Source organism: Arachis stenosperma, chromosome 9 (assembly GCF_014773155.1).
Source record: "Arachis stenosperma cultivar V10309 chromosome 9, arast.V10309.gnm1.PFL2, whole genome shotgun sequence".
In the NCBI taxonomy this organism is placed as follows: domain Eukaryota; kingdom Viridiplantae; phylum Streptophyta; class Magnoliopsida; order Fabales; family Fabaceae; genus Arachis; species Arachis stenosperma.
The window spans coordinates 6,945,518-6,962,313 of NC_080385.1; positions in this window are offsets into that span (position 1 = coordinate 6,945,518).

Consider the following 16,796-nt stretch of genomic DNA (forward strand, 5'->3'; position numbering starts at 1 on the left):
TTGAGGAGTCCCTTCAATTCAATTTCCAAACTATGGCGTTGACAAGTTAGGTTGATGAATCACTTTCTTGTTGCGTCAATAAATTAGGTAGAAAGTATAGTGATTCTTTTTGTATTCAATTTCAATCTATTCTTTTTGTTTTATTTCAATTTTAATGTATTTTTTTTATTCAGTTTGATCTTTATCTTATTGTTTATCTATTATTTCTTTATCATTATTATTATTAAAGGTGTTTCAATCTTTTTCAATAAGAGACAAATATCAGTCTCTACTTTTTATTGTAATTTTACCTATTTAATTAAGTAAATTAAGAATAATTTAATATATTTATTAATTTATTATAATACGTTAAGATCTTTTATATGAAATTTGATTTAGAAAAAAAATTAATTTATTTTTTAATAATATTATGAGTAAAGTATCATTTTTGTTTTCAGCATTTGAGATAAGTCTTATAAATAAAGTTGTTTCTAATATTTAAATCGTCATGTTAAGTCCCTAACGTTTTAAAATTGGCTTAATGTTATCCTGCCGTTAGGGAGTCGTTAATAGAATTAACGGTTGAACAAAATTGAAACAATTTTAAAACGTTAGGGACTTAAATAGGACAAAAATATTGGGAAAAAAATGATACATAAAAATAAATTTTAATCTTATCCTTCAATAATATTAATTTTTTTACTGTACATAGTTATTCAATTATTTTTTAATCGTATCTAAATAAATTACACTTAATCACATTATTTTTATTCTAAATAATTTTTTTTATAATTTTACTCTTAAAGATTTTTACTCGTCATGAAATATTTGTAGGATGACCAGTACATAAACTTGCAAAAAAAAAAATAGTGCATATACAATAAAGTATAAATTATATGTTTTGTCTCTAATGTATCAAAATTCTTTAATATTTAATTTATTTAAACTTTATTGACATTAGAGACAAAACATATAATTTATACTTTATTATATATGCATTATTTTTTTTTGCAAGTTTATGTACTGGTCATCCTACAAATATTTCATGATGAGAAAAAATCTTTAAGAGTAAAATTATAAAAAAAATAAATTTATTTAGAATGAAACTAATGTGATTAAGTGTACTTTACTTTATGTGATTAAAAATAATTGAATAACTATGTAAGTAAAAAAGGCTAAAAAATCTTGATATGAAAGTAAAATGAGTGATATACTTTAACATGGTAATTATTGGTATTTTTTAAAATTGTGGGAGTACACAAATCGGACCCTCCGATTTGTGTTTAAAAGTTGAAAAAAATTTAGAGTACACAAATCGGAGGGTCCGATTTGTGTTAAAAAAAATTAAAAAAACTCAAAGTACACAACTCGGACCATGCGAGTTCTTTGGTCATGAAATTTTACTTCACAAATCGCATGGCCCGATTTAGGGGTGTCAAAAATCCCCAGGAGATGGGGATCCCCGCGGGGACCGCCCCGAATGGGGCCCCGATGATGGGGAATTTTCCCTGTGGGGATGGGGATGGGGAGCAAAATTCTCCCGAGACAGGCGCGGGGACCCGAGCGGGGATCCCCGCCCCCATCCCCGAAATTCCCCGAATTTTTAAAGTTACTTAAATGCCCTTACTTTATTATTAATACAGGGGATATTTTAGTAATTTTACCCATTAAAAACCCTAAGTCCCGTAACCCTATTATCAGTCTCTCATATTCTCATTCTTCCCTTCTCACTTTGCGCCGTCTACTACACTACTACTATCCCATTCAGCCATTCTTCCCTTCTCACCTTGCTGCGCCATCTACTCTACTCTAATATATTCACCGTCATCGGTCGCCACTCCTGCGCCACTCACCACCACATCGTTCTCTCTCTTCAGTCGCGGTGTCTTTTTTCTCTCCATTCCTGCATCTGCGTGTTTGCTTCCGCCTCTTCACTGCTCGCCGCGTTACATCCGACTGCTCCACCATCTCTTCGCTGTTTGCGTCTACTGGAGAGCATAGTTGCTGACGCAGAAACAGCCACCGGTTGTCCCTCTTCTAGTCCTCTTCCTTCTTCCCATCAACTTGACTTCAGGTTAGATTTTCTCTCCTTCTATGTATCTGAAGCAATTAGACATATAGGGTTTATAATTATGAAATAGTTAGGGTTTAATTTTGTTAATTATAATTTCTGTGATTCTAAGATGTTGGATTTGGTTAGGGTTTTGTAAATTTCTGATTTTCTGTCTGTAGTTATTTTCTGTGATGGATATGGGGATTTAAGAGTTTAGGTAATTATTTTTTATTATGTGAAATTCATATTAAATATATGATATTTTTGTTTATGATGTATGTTAACATATTCATATTTGTGTTGTATTTTAACAGAGAACATGGAGTTGCTTGTTGGAAGTTGAAGACTTTATTTTATGACTTTTTTAAGAATGAAAGTTGTATTTTAAAATTTCGTTTTATGAATTATGATTTTTTATTTTATATTTCTTGACTTGTAAGTTGTAATCTTGGATAAGATATGTATGTTTGTGTGTTGTCATAATGTTTTGTGGTTTATTTTTAAATTTTTTATTGTAATTTTCATATAAATGTTCAACATAAAGAGATGGGGAATGGGGACCCGCGGGAAACACGGGGAACGCGGAGAATGGGGATGGGGCCAATTATCTCCCCGTGGCGGGGATCGGGGCGGGGACGGGGACAAAATCTGCTCCCCGTCCCCGCCCCGCCCCATTGACATCCCTAGCCCGATTTGTAGCTGATAGAATTTGAAATCTAAAACGTGGAATTCGGACCCTCCGTTTTTCTTGTTCGGAGTAATTCACAACTCGCAGGTCCGAGTTCTGCTTCCTCTAAACCCACAACGAGGTGAAGCACCCCTCCTCCCCATACGCGAGTCTAACACATTCTTTACTTCCATATTCAAATTAATTAGTGAAGTAAAAAATTGATATTTTTGAAGGATAAAATAAAAATTTATTTCTATATATCGTTTTTATTCTCAATCCTATTTAAGTTCCTAGTATTTCAAAGTCTTCTCAATTTTGTCCCGCCGTCAATTCTGTTAATAGATCCTTAACGTCAAGATAATATTGTGTCAATTTTGAAACGTTAGAGACTTAAATAGGATGATTTAAACGTTATGGATAACTTTAGGACTTACCTCAAACGTTAGAAACAAAAATAATACTTTACTCTAATATTATTAAGGATAAAATATATATTTTGTCCTAATATTTGTGATTTTTTTCAAAAATACTCTTACGTTTAGTTGCATTTAATTTTGTCCTAACATTTTTATTAGGGACAAAATTAAAAAATTTTAAGGATAGTGTTGACGCAAATCGAAAACGTTAGGATAAAATTAAATGAATCGAAAACGTAAGAAATAAAATTAAATAAAATAAAAAATTAGAGATATTTTTTAAAAAATTACAGACATTAAGGACAAAAATATATTTTACTCTATTATTAAATATTTGAAAATAAATAACAATTTATCATTAAAAAAGTATTGTGTTGGTCTATAATATTTGGACTAAGTTCTAATTTTGTCTTTAATGTTTAAAATATTTTATGACGTTCTAATATAGTCTTTTGTTTAAAATTAAAAAAAATCTAAAAATAATGGGTTATCTTTAATAACAGTAATTTATCAATTCAATTTATAAATTAAAACATGTAAAATATTAAAAATATAAAAATAATTAGTAATATATTTAGTACATATAATTATAGGAACAAATTAATTTTGTTAACGGCAGTAAATGAATAATAATTACCTATTACTTAAACTATACATTTTTCCTTTTTCAATAATAATAACTTTAAGAGTGAAAGTATGTTAATATCCAGATTTTTTTTTTAATTTTAGAAAAAATATTTTGGTTACTATTAAAAAAATATTATTTTTTTTAATTTTTTTCATCTAATAAATTTAATTCTAATTTAATTAGTGATACACATATTTATTAACAACAAAATCAAATAATAAGTGATCTCTACGGCACAGAATCACACGCTCTATATTTTTGCGGGTCTAACAAATCAACAATTGTGTATTATAATTAATTCTTCCTCATCCAAGAGCCAATAGCATAAATGACTGATGTTTTGACATCTGTTTTTCTATACATATATTTGGTCCTAGATATATTAGGTAATATTAGGTAATATTTTTTAAAGTGCACCTGAAACATGATAAATAGATTATCTTTTAAAAGCGTTTTTTGTGTGTGTAAAAAGTGAATCCATAGTTCTTAAAATAAGGTTACGCTTTATAAATGATATTTATAATATCTAAAGAGACATTTTTCAAGTGATGCTACAAATGTATTTCCTATTCTCCTTAAAAAAGGAAACACGGAGAAAAGTGTAGCCTAATCCAGGAATAGGTTACGCTTTTCAAATGTAACTTAAAAAAATATAGATGAATGAGTTTTTTTCTTATAGTGATATTGCTGGTAGCATACTTAAAGAAGTTAGTAAATATTTTTTTTTTCCTGAAAAAGTAAATTACTGTTAGTGATACTAAATCAGTTAGAACTTGATTATTAGAATTATTATAATCTGTAAACTTCAAGTAATAGTTAGAGTATTTATTTAAGAGTAATAGTATGTTAAATTATTGTTAGTGATATTAAATCGCTTATAACTTGAATATTAGAATTATTAGAATCATTAAACTTCGAATAGTAGTTAAAGTATTGATATAAGAATTGTTATAACTGAAGAAAAAAAAAACGGGGGGATGAAAAGTACGTGGGGGCACATGCCTCCACTTAAATTTTCTTCCCTTCTCCCCCATCTGTCGAAGACTCCCGTCCCCCATTTCCTTCTTTCACTTTCTTTTATTTCCTTCCAACAAAACCTAAAACCCTCTTCTCCTTTTCCCTTCTTTCTCATTCATCTCTCCCATCTTCTCATCTCTTCTTCTTGCAATCACACACTTCTTTCATCTTAATTCCTTCTCCTTCTCTTCTCTATTTTATTCATTTAAATTTCTTTTATCACAACCCTAAATCATGGAGCTTCAACCTACTTAGTGAAGAAAGTATTCAACTTTTGAGTTCCGATTATTATTGAGACTCCAAGGTAACTCTTTGACTCAATAATTAGCCATATTCTCAATTTTTTGTTATCTCTATATTTATGGGTATGTATAAATCCGAATTAGGGTTATTAAGGTTAGAAAATTTGGGGCTTTTGTCAAGGTGAGTAAGATTATGTTAATTGACAATATTAGTAGCTCACAAATATCATTATTGTCATATTTCCAGAGTTGTAGAATTATTGGATATTATTTGGTAGCTCGTTGACGCGCTCAGAGTTGCTTCTGGTTCCTTGAAATCAAGTTGTGAGTGGATATTATATCTATAATTATTTTTAAATATGTTATTATCAATATTTTTGTTGAATCATTAATTTTGGAGTTTGAAAATATTCTATTATTGTGATTTTCGAATTTTGGAAATAAATATTGATTTGTGAAACCTACAATTTTATAAAAATACACACGAGACGATATTTATGAATTTTGTAAAGCATATATGTTTTCTTGTTCGACTTTATTAAATTTTAATTAAATTTTAGTATGTAGTCTTATATATATTTTTATTTAATATGAAAATTTAGTAATATGTTATAATTATTAGAGATTTGTTATAAATAATTTGGTTTGGATTGGTTTGGGAGACTCTGACTAGAAAACTGTAGTTAACGGCGGTTATGACGTTAACTTAGATGCATCTAACTCAGACCTCAGCTAGCAGGGGCATTGCTAGCCCAACGTGTAGGCCACACGTTGGATCTGTTATACCGTACGGGCACGCTAGAGGAAAGGGCTACCCTTAGAGGTGGAGCCGCCCTAGGTGTGTAATATTTGATTTGATTTGACTTCTGAAATGAGAACTCCCATTTCAGTTCATCCGCTTAACTACTTATTTATTTATTTGCACAATTAATTAATATGAATTTCTCATCTCTGAAAAGAAATATAATTTTCAAAGTAAACTCTGTATTGTCTCGTGTGGGTTATAGATGTAATGTTTGCTCACTGAGTTGCAAAGCTCACCTTATTATATTCCCATGTTTTTCAGATACAGGAGTCATTCCAGGTTCCATTCCACCTGCCCCTCAGTAGATCTTAGTCATTTTTGGTGAGCCCTTCTTTTTTTCAAGGGCTAAGTATTTATGTAATGGAACCTTTACTCAAAATTTAGATTATGTCAATGCTCCATATGTCACAGGCAGGATCCTCGTGTGGGTTATGTTATTTTAGAATCTTGAACTGTTTAGATAGTAATTATAAGTTGGTTATGTAAGACTTATAGATTTAACTATATACTCTAGTATCAACTTGATATATATATATATATATATATATATATATATATGAAATGCGTATTTTGGATATATGTGGCTGAGTTGGAATATGCTGTTGTTGTTGTCTGTGGAAATGGATGTTTATTACTGATACAGGAAGTTAATATTTATGTTGGTAAGGTCTTAGAAACAAAGGAGATTATGTCCGTTTTTCAAAAATTTGGTCGTTTGGCTTGCTGAGGGACTTGTCCCTTGAACGCCAATTATGGCCAGGTTCGGGCCATAACAAGAATAGTAGTGTATTAGAAGATTGAGATCACAAATACATGCTAGATAAGGAATAACTAAGTGATGGTTTCAGTGGCTAAGAGAAGGGGGGGTTGAATCTTAGCCCCTTTTTGCTTGCTGACACTTGCTGAACTTTAGATGAGACTTTTCTGTTTTATCTCGTCCCTAGTCACGAGACATTTTCATTTTGTCTCGTCACTTGGCATGAGACATTTTTGATGTTGCATCTTGAACAATAAAAACAGAATTGGAGTAGGAGAGAGAGAGAGAAGATAACACCCAGATATATCCTGGTTCAGCTGCTAAGTGCAGTGCAGCCTACATCCAGTCTCCATCACAACAATGATGGAATTTTACTATAATCATCCAGATTACAACTTGTAAAGTGCTAACCCAACTTACAAGGGGATTCCCACAGAATCATGAAACACAACACAGATGTACAAAGGAACTCTAAGACATCTATGGCTTTTTCTTTTAATTTTGCACTCTCTGCCTTTTTCCGCTCTATGGCTTTTTCATACAAACCTCACTATTTGCCTTTTTTCCATGAGACTCAAGACATGACAAAATTAAACAGAAAAATACAAAACAGAAAACATTGAAGGAGAAGAAGAACTGCTAGCTTAGGTAGCTCTGAGAACTCTGTGCCCTGCACTCTCAAATCTTACTCCTTGAATCAAACCATGACTGTTCACCTCTTTTATAGAGAAGTGAAGCCTTCATAGTTGAGACCCAAACCCGAGCTCAGTTTCTTCCCTTCAACAAAAACCGGTTCGGCCATACAGAGAGAAGAGGTAACTCATGCAAAAACCAACATGCAAATACCTCTAGTCCTTCCTTGGTCACCACTCTTCATCAATCCGAGCGCTCCATACTTGGCTTCCTCTCCAAGATGGATTTCTGGCCCTTGATGCTTCATGATGATGATGACTTCATCTGCTTCAATCTCTGCCTTCAACCATCACTTCGCCACTCTAGCTACTCCCTGTGGTGGTTGAGCAGAATCAAAGACAAGCCATGCCTCCAAGGATCTTCCCTACTGGCCGAATCTTCATCTTTCTTTTTGGGTATGAAGAAGCCAGGATCTCATCACCAAATCTTACCATAAGTGATGCAGATCTTAGCCACAGCATACTTTTCTTTTTCTTTTTCGTGCCATCAACTTGATGGTCTTCAACCTTGCTTTTCTTTCCTTTAGGTAGCACCAAGTAGCTTCCATGGCTTCCTGTGTAATAACCGAAGACACAAGAGGAAAGAGATGAGAGAGAAGAGAGAAGTTTGAACTCAAACTAATGGGTAATAATGAAATGAAATTAAAAGTCCCACTTCCCTAGCTTAGAGTGGCGTGTATCATCATAGCAGCCATCAAATCAATCTCTCTCTCTTTCTTATGTTTCCAATGCATTAATTAAGTTTGAAATCCTTCAAAATAATGAAGTGGAATCCGTTGGAAGCATCATGGATTCGGTTAATGCATGGAAGCATTAATAATTTTGGGCTTGGTTGCAATAAGGATTATTCTTGGCCCAAATAAAAGCATTTGCTTTCCTGATGCATATTGGATCAAACATGGGAAGCTTTCTTTTGGGCTTGTAACAATGTTAATCTAGCCCAATAAATCATTACAACAATTCAGCAACATATTATTAGAATATTTTTGAATCAATGCTGAATTGGAAAGCAAATTCACACTTGGGCTGCAGCATTTTATTTTATTTTCGGCCCAATTTAAAATCCTGCAAAACAAAATTATTAATTAATATCTAATCAAATAATATTGTATTAATAATTTTGTAATTAGATATTCTAATAATGTTTGTTCATCATAAAAATTAATTTGGAGTTTTCCAAACTCATCAATCTCCCCCTTGATGACAAACATTATTAAAATTGAAATGGAAAGAAATTAAAGATTAGAGTACAAGTACTCCCTTTGAGGATTGAATTTCTTCCCTTTCAAAGTGTTACTTGGCTCCCCCTTAATATGTGCTACTATACCAAGGTAAGCATAAAACCTGTAACTTTTTAATCAAGCTCCAAAATAACAATGTTATTCAACATATTTATTTGAGAATGTTGAATGCTTGATTTATGAGCAGAGTATGATGATAATCAAAACTCATTTGTTATCATAATTGATTTTCTGCTCAACAATTCAATCAAAAATTCAAACATTTTCCTGTTCAACATATCAGAGCAAAATAACATGAAGGAAAATATTTGTAGAGCAAAATAAGGCAGTTTTTGATATTTTAAACAATTTACAGGAACTGCCAAAAATACATTTTCAAACCAATAAATCTATCAATGATTAATCAACATTTTGGCATAGAAAATCAAATATAAACCAGATGCTAAATCAGAATTTATCTAAACATGATATCCTAAATGCAGTTTGAACAATGCAAATAATATCATCAACTAATATGCATCTTTTGAACAAGAGAGATCATGAATTTTCAATTTTGAAAATTTCATCTCTGTTCCTATTCTTCTTATCCCCTGTTTTTCTTTGTTTCCAATTTCAATTTTGGAAACTTATTTTCCTCCCCCTTTTGTCATCATGGGGGGACACCTGCACAAAATATGAAGAATACCACAGGATAAACATAATAACAAGACAGCAAAATAACATGAGTGTTTAACAGTATCACAGAGCAGGGAGTTTGAAGTTACGCTCATACAACAACAAAAAAAGATTGAGCCTACTTGTGCCAATATCAAGTAAAATAAAAGAGACACTAATCATCAGACAGATTGTAATCAGAATCTGCAGCATCTTCTTCACTGCCAGCGCCCAGATCCTTTTCCAAATTTTCCAGCATCATGCTCACTCGCTCTTTACATCTCCCCCAGGCACGTTCATTTTCATATGCCAGCTTTCGAGCAGCTCTATGGAATTGAATCATGAGAGTGGACATATTAGAGAATTCGGTGAGGATTTCTCTTGAGGACTCAATGGCTTTAGAGGATTCAAACTGGCTTTCAAGATCACTGTCCATTGGCACTGGTTTCTTGCCTTTTGTTCCTTTTACCGCACCACCACCTTTGATCATGGAAGTTTTGTTCTCCACAGACTCATTTGTTAAATCTACCTTATAGTACTCAAAAATACACGTGAGAAACATTCCATAAGGCAAATTAGCCTTTTTGGTACTTTTCACACAGTCCCACATATGTCTGATCATAAGATAAGCAAATGAAATAGGAGTAGAAGTAACAAGGGCAAAAATGATTAAGGAATCAGATACAGTTACCCTATTGTGAGAACCACTCTGTGGAGTTAAAATATGAGTAATGATGCGATGCAGCAATGAATTGGTTGGTCCAAGAGCTTTATGAGTAGGGACCGTGCCATCTAATCCAGACATGTTTGCACAAATATGGCTGAGAACCTGTTTGTAACCAATCCCAACATGATCATCCCATTTGTCATTCATGTATACCTTTGGTCCCTCGTCCGTGTACCCGAGGGCAGCACCCAGGGTTTCCGAGTTCAAAACCATATGCACATGTTTCACATAAGAATGGAGAGCACCATCAATCATTCTGAGGTTCGCATAAAATTGCCGAACCAGTTTTGGGTATATCATTTTGTGAATGTGTAGCAGAGGGGTCCACTTGAGGTTATCAAACAGAGGTTGCAAGATAATTCCTTTCATTTACAGATAATCAAAGTTCACCAGGTAGGAAAGACAGATATGCCTCTTTTCCAGAATTTCTTGATGGAATTCATAAAATGCACATGTCAGGAATCTGGATGGATCAAAATGAGAATGAGGCTTGTGAAACCTGTTCTTGAACTCCAGTGACTCAAGATTCGCTGGTTCCCTGGTTTCATGCAACACGAAACCTTTGGGCTTCTGAGAGCTTTTTCCTGATGTGTGTGGTGTTGCCTTCTTTGGTGATCGTGGCGGTGGAGAAGGAACGGGTGAGGTCTGAGACGACTCTTCATCAACACTGGGCTCCTTGTTTTTGCCACGGCCAGAACTCTTGTGAGCAATCTTCTTTCTCATGGTGGATGTTGGCTTGGCAGATTGAGAGGGAGAGGAAGAAGATGTAGAGTGAATGTGAATATGAGTATGTGTTTGTGGAGTGAACGGTTTTTGAGAGAGATTGATTCTTCCACTCTTTCTTGATGCGGTTTTCTTTTTCATTATGGGGAGAGAGATAATGGGGGTGGAAGAAGAAGGGTTGGCCGAAGGTGAAGATGGGAGGGAGGTTAAGGAAGCATTAAATGTTGATTGGAGAGAGATGATGGGAGTGGTTAATGGTCATTATGTGCGGTTATTAACCAAGGCGGTTTCCCAGGAATTTGAAAAGAAGATTCCTTGAATCAAGGGATTAGTTGGAGAGAGAAAGATTTGATTAACTACTTCCAATGAGATATGAAATGACACTCAAAAGATTTGATCATCATAAAGTGAGGGATCATTAAAAATTCAATAAGGGGTCAAACTTGATTATGTGGGCCCATTAGAGGCTAAGTCTGCGCAGCCTCCCCCTGAATCATGGCCCATTCAACACATCCTGAAATTTGTCTCCTGCTTTCCTACGAGACAAAACCAAACAGAATCAAAAAAGTTCACAAATTTTCAACAGAACTTAATTCTATCATTCCCAAACTGTTTCTTAAGGTGCAGAATCTGTCTTCACATAAGGGTTTTGTAAAAATATCAGCAATTTGGTCTTCAGATTTTACAAATTGAATATCAATAGTTCCCTTTTGCACATGTTCTCTAATGAAATGATATTTAATTTCAATGTGCTTTGTTCTTGAGTGCAAAACAGAATTTTTTGAAATATTTATTGCACTCATGTTATCACAAAATAAGGGTATGCTATTGATCTTTAATTTGTAATCTTCCAATTGAGTTTTTAACCAAATTAATTGTGAACAACAAGCAGATGCGGATATATATTCAGCTTCAGCTGTGGATAGAGCCACTGTGGCTTGTTTCTTGCTTGACCACATGTTGAGTGATCTTCCAAGGAAGCAACACATGCCCGAAGTGCTCCTTCTATCCACTCGATCTCCCGCATAATCTGCATCACAAAACCCTACTGCACAAAAGTCATCAGATTTTGGATACCATAAACCATAATCACATGTTCCCTTAATGTACCTAATGATGCGTTTAACAGCCGTTAAATGGGATTCTTTTGGGTGAGATTGAAATCTTGAACATACACCCACACTTTGAACAATATCCGGTCTAGAGGATGTAAGATACATTAGTGAACCAATCATTCCTCTATACCGTGTTTCATCCACATCTAGGCCATCATCATCTTTATCAAGTTTAGTATTAGGATGCATTGGTGTTCCCATTGATTTGGAATTTTCTAAGCCAAATTTCTTTATCAATTCTTTTGCATATTTGCCTTGGTGAATAAATGTACCACTAGAAGTTTGTTTAATTTGGAGTCCAAGAAAGAAGGTTAGCTCTCCCATTAAACTCATTTCAAACTCACTAGTCATGAGTTTTCCAAACTCTTCACACAAGGACTCATTGGCTGATCCAAAAACAATATCATCCACATAAACTTGAACAAGAAGGATGTCATCATTAGAAACTTTAATGAACAAAGTAGTGTCGGTGGTTCCCCTTTGAAAATGATTTTCTAACAAGAAGGCACTAAGCCGTTCATACCAAGCTCTTGGAGCTTGTCTAAGGCCATATAGAGCCTTTGATAGTTTAAACACATGATTAGGAAAATCTTTATGTTCAAAACCGGGGGGTTGAGCCACATACACTTCTCTATCAATAAAGCCATTAAGGAAAGCACATTTAACATCCATTTGAAACATTTTAAAACCTTTATGGGCAGCATAGGCAAGAAGCAACCTAATTGCTTCCATTCTAGCTACCGGAGCAAAAGACTCATCAAAGTCTATTCCCTCTTCTTGATCGTAACCTTGGGCCACTAATCTAGCCTTGTTACGAACAACTTGTCCATCCTCACCAAGTTTATTTTTGAAAACCCACTTAGTACCCGTTACCTTCTTACCATCCGGGTGAGGTACTAAAGTCCAAACCTTATTCTTGTCGAATTGAGCAAGTTCCTCTTGCATGGCCTTGACCCATGATGGGTCTTCAAAAGCTTGTTTGACATTGTTGGGCTCTATTTGTGACAAGAGGGCAAGATTGCTAGGTTCGGTTTGCCTTTTGGTGGAGGATCTTGTGGTTACACCTTGAGAGGGATCACCAATGATGAAATCATGAGGATAACCCCTTATGGACTTCCATTCTCTAGGCTTTCGGACAGGTGTTGAGCTTTGATGAACTTCTGATGGTCTCACTATTCCAGTTTCTCGTGTCTGCTCAGGAGACAAAATGGAAGTTTCTCCTTCAATCTGACGAGATAAAACAGGGCTGACAGATTCTTCATTTTCCACAGTTTTGGAATTTTCTTTACTTGTTCCATCCTCTTCACAATCTGAATCATTATCCTTTACAACACTGGGAATTAAGTTAGAATCACAAAAGGTAACATGTATGGATTCCTCTATGGTCCTATGCTCTTTGAGATAAACTCTATAGGCCTTGCTTGTGGTGGAATATCCAACAAACATTCCTTCATAGGATTTTGGATCAAATTTTCCAAGATTTTCTTTATTGTTAAGTACAAAGCATTTACATCCAAAAACATGAAAATACTTAAGATTTGGAGGGGTTCCTTTCCATAGCTCATAAGGAGTTTTCTTTAACCCTTTTCTAATGATTGTTCTATTCAAAATATAACATGCTGTGTTCACAGCTTCAGCCCATAAAAATTTGGGAATTTCATTATCACATAGCATGGCCCTAGTCATTTCTTGAAGGCTTCGATTCCTTCTTTCAAACCCCATTTTGTTGGGGGGTTCTAGGACATGAGAAATTATGAGAAATCCCTAAGTCATCACAGAATTTTTCAAAATCTTGATTTTCAAATTCTCTTCCGTGATCACTTCTCAAATGGGCAATTTTCAAATCTTTTTCATTTTGAATTTTCTTACAAAGGGTGGAAAAGGCATAAAATGCATCATTCTTATGAGCAAGAAAAAGTACCCAACCAAATCTAGAGTAATCATCTACCACCACAAGACCATAGTGTTTACCTCCTAAACTTTGAGTTCTAGTAGGACCAAAAAGATCAATATGTAACATTTCCAATGGCCTTTTGGTTGAGATTCCATCTTTTGATTTAAAAGAGGATTTTACTTGTTTGCCCAATTGGCAAGCATCACAAGTAAGATCCTTATCAAACTTGATGTTTGGAATTCCTCTAACCAAATTCTTTTTAACTAGCTTAGAAATTTGGTACATGCTAGCATGACCCAACTTTCTATGCCAAAGCCATTTTTCAGATTCAAGAGAGGTAAAGCATGTTACATTTTGTTCCGTTAAATCCTCAAGAGTTAATCCATACACATTATTACATCTTTTAGCTTCAAAAAGAACATCCCCAGTTTTCTCACAAACCACTAAGCAAACAAGTTTCTTAAAAATAACTTCAAAACCCAAATCACACAGTTGACTAACACTAAGCAAGTTATATTTCAATCCATGTACAAGAAGGACATCATTTATACAAGATGAGAGATTTTTACCCACTTTCCCAATAGCTACTATTTTTCCTTTTGCATCATCACCGAATGTGACAAATCCTCCATCATATTCATCCAGCTTTATAAAGAAGGCTGTCTTTCCGGTCATATGCCTAGAGCATCCGCTATCCATGTACCATGTGTTCTCTTTTCTTTTGGATGCTAGGCACACCTGCAAAACAATGCTTAAGAGACCTTAGGTATCCAAATCCTTTTGGATCCTTTAACGTTAAACCATCTTCTATGTCCTAAGCCATTGTAATCAAAAACAACTTTACAAACTTTGTCACCAATCATTCTTTCACCAAAGAAACATTGGATAGGAAAGTGTCCATTTCGATTGCATAGTCTACAAAATCTAGGAGTTGCTGTTTTGTTAAAGCAAGTTGGGTCTTGATACTTTGCATCATTTGAAGATGAAGCAATGTTTTCAAAATGTGATTTTTCAGATTTATGAAAGCCCAACCCAGCTTTATCATAAAGAGGTTTTTGACTAGCCAAGATTTGATTCAAATTTTCAGAACTTTGGGTGAACTTGGCTAAGTCTTCTTTAAGTCTGTTAACCTCTTTAAGCAACTCTTCATTTTGCTTAAAACAATTCACATATGCAAGAACTGAATGGTCACTTCCACAACTTTTAATTTGGGCTCTTAACTGCTTATTTTCTTCAACAAGATCACAAGCAGTTTCGGCCTCTCTCACTTTTTCTTTTAGAAAACTGTTTTCAGCTTGAAGGATGGTGACTTGTTGTTCAAGTTCTTGATTTTCCAGTAGAAAGCATCTTATTTTTTTAGAAAGGTGGTCTATCATAAGATGAAGATCTTCAGTGTCAGGGTTATGAAAGACTACCTGATGTACATGATCTGCCATAAGGCACTGTTGGGACTTGGTTTCTGATTTTTCATCATCATCATCATCTGAGTCATTTTCCAATTCTTCCCATGAAGCCATTAGTCCTTTCTTCTTTCCTTTTTTCAGCTTTTCTTCCTTCTTCAACTTGGGACAGTCAGATTTGAAATGCCCCATTTCCTTGCAATTGAAACAGGTTACCTTGCTAAGATCTTTCTTTGTCCTCCTGGAGCTGCTGCCTTTGCCTTTGAGCTTTGCCATTTTCCTGAATTTTTTTGCAAACAACACAAACTCATTTTCAGAAGAGTTATCACTGGATTCATCATCCAGAGGGTTAGTCACAGAAGAGAATGCAATTCCTTTCTTTTTTGAATCTTTTTTCAAATAGGAGTTTTCAAAAGCAAGTAAGTTTCCTCTCAAATCATCAAGTGTCATGGAATCTAAGTTGCTACTATCAGAAATAATTAGGGCTTTTGTTTCCCACTCTTTTGTGAGACACCTCAGCACTCTTCTCACTAGCACAGATTCTGAATGTGTGATTCCAAGAGCATCTAAGCCAATAGTGATGGCGTTGAACCGTTCAAACAGTTCATCGATGGACTCTCCTTTCTTCATTGTAAACATTTCATATTACCTGTTTAACATGTCTGTCCGAGTCTTTTTTACAATGGTGGTTCCTTCATGAGTGATTTGCAACTTGTCCCAGATTTCCTTTGCCGTTGTACATCGTGATACTCGTCGGTACTCCTCAAAGCTGATAGCACAATTGAGCAGATTGGTTGCCTTGGCGTTTAACTCCACCTTCTTCCTATCTTCCTCGGTCCAGCTTGCTTCTGGTTTAAGAGAGGTTACTCCTTGAGCATTTGTGGTAGTCGGAAATTTAGGACCTTCCAAGATGATCTTCCAAAGTCTGTAATCAACAGCTTGTACAAATATCTTCATCCTCTCCTTCCAATAGGTATAATTTTTCCCATTGAAAAGAGGAGGTCTGTTGCTTGATTGTCCTTCGGTCAGATTATAAGACACCACATTTGCGCCACTGTTTTCCGCCATTAGGATCTTTACTCCAAGCTGTAAAGCTTGATCTCTTTGAGACCAAGCTCTGATACCAATTGATGGTTTCAGTGGCTAAGAGAAGGGGGGGTTGAATCTTAGCCCCTTTTTGCTTGCTGACACTTGCTGAACTTTAGATGAGACTTTTCTGTTTTATCTCGTCCCTAGTCACGAGACATTTTCATTTTGTCTCGTCACGTGGCATGAGACATTTTTTATGTTGCATCTTGAACAATAAAAATAGAATTGGAGTAGGAGAGAGAGAGAGAAGATAACACCCAGATATATCCTGGTTCAGCTGCTAAGTGCAGTGCAGCCTACATCCAGTCTCCATCACAACAATGATGGAATTTCACTATAATCATCCAGATTACAACTTGTAAAGTGCTAACCCAACTTACAAGGGGATTCCCACAGAATCATGAAACACAACACAGATGTACAAAGGAACTCTAAGACATCTATGGCTTTTTCTTTTAATTTTGCACTCTCTGCCTTTTTCCGCTCTATGACTTTTTCATACAAACCTCACTGTTTGCCTTTTTTCCATGAGACTCAAGACATGACAAAATTAAACAGAAAAATACAAAACAGAAAACATTGAAGGAGAAGAAGAACTGCTAGCTTAGGTAGCTCTGAGAACTCTGTGCCCTGCACTCTCAAATCTTACTCCTTGAATCAAACCATGACTGTTCACCTCTTTTATAGAGAAGTG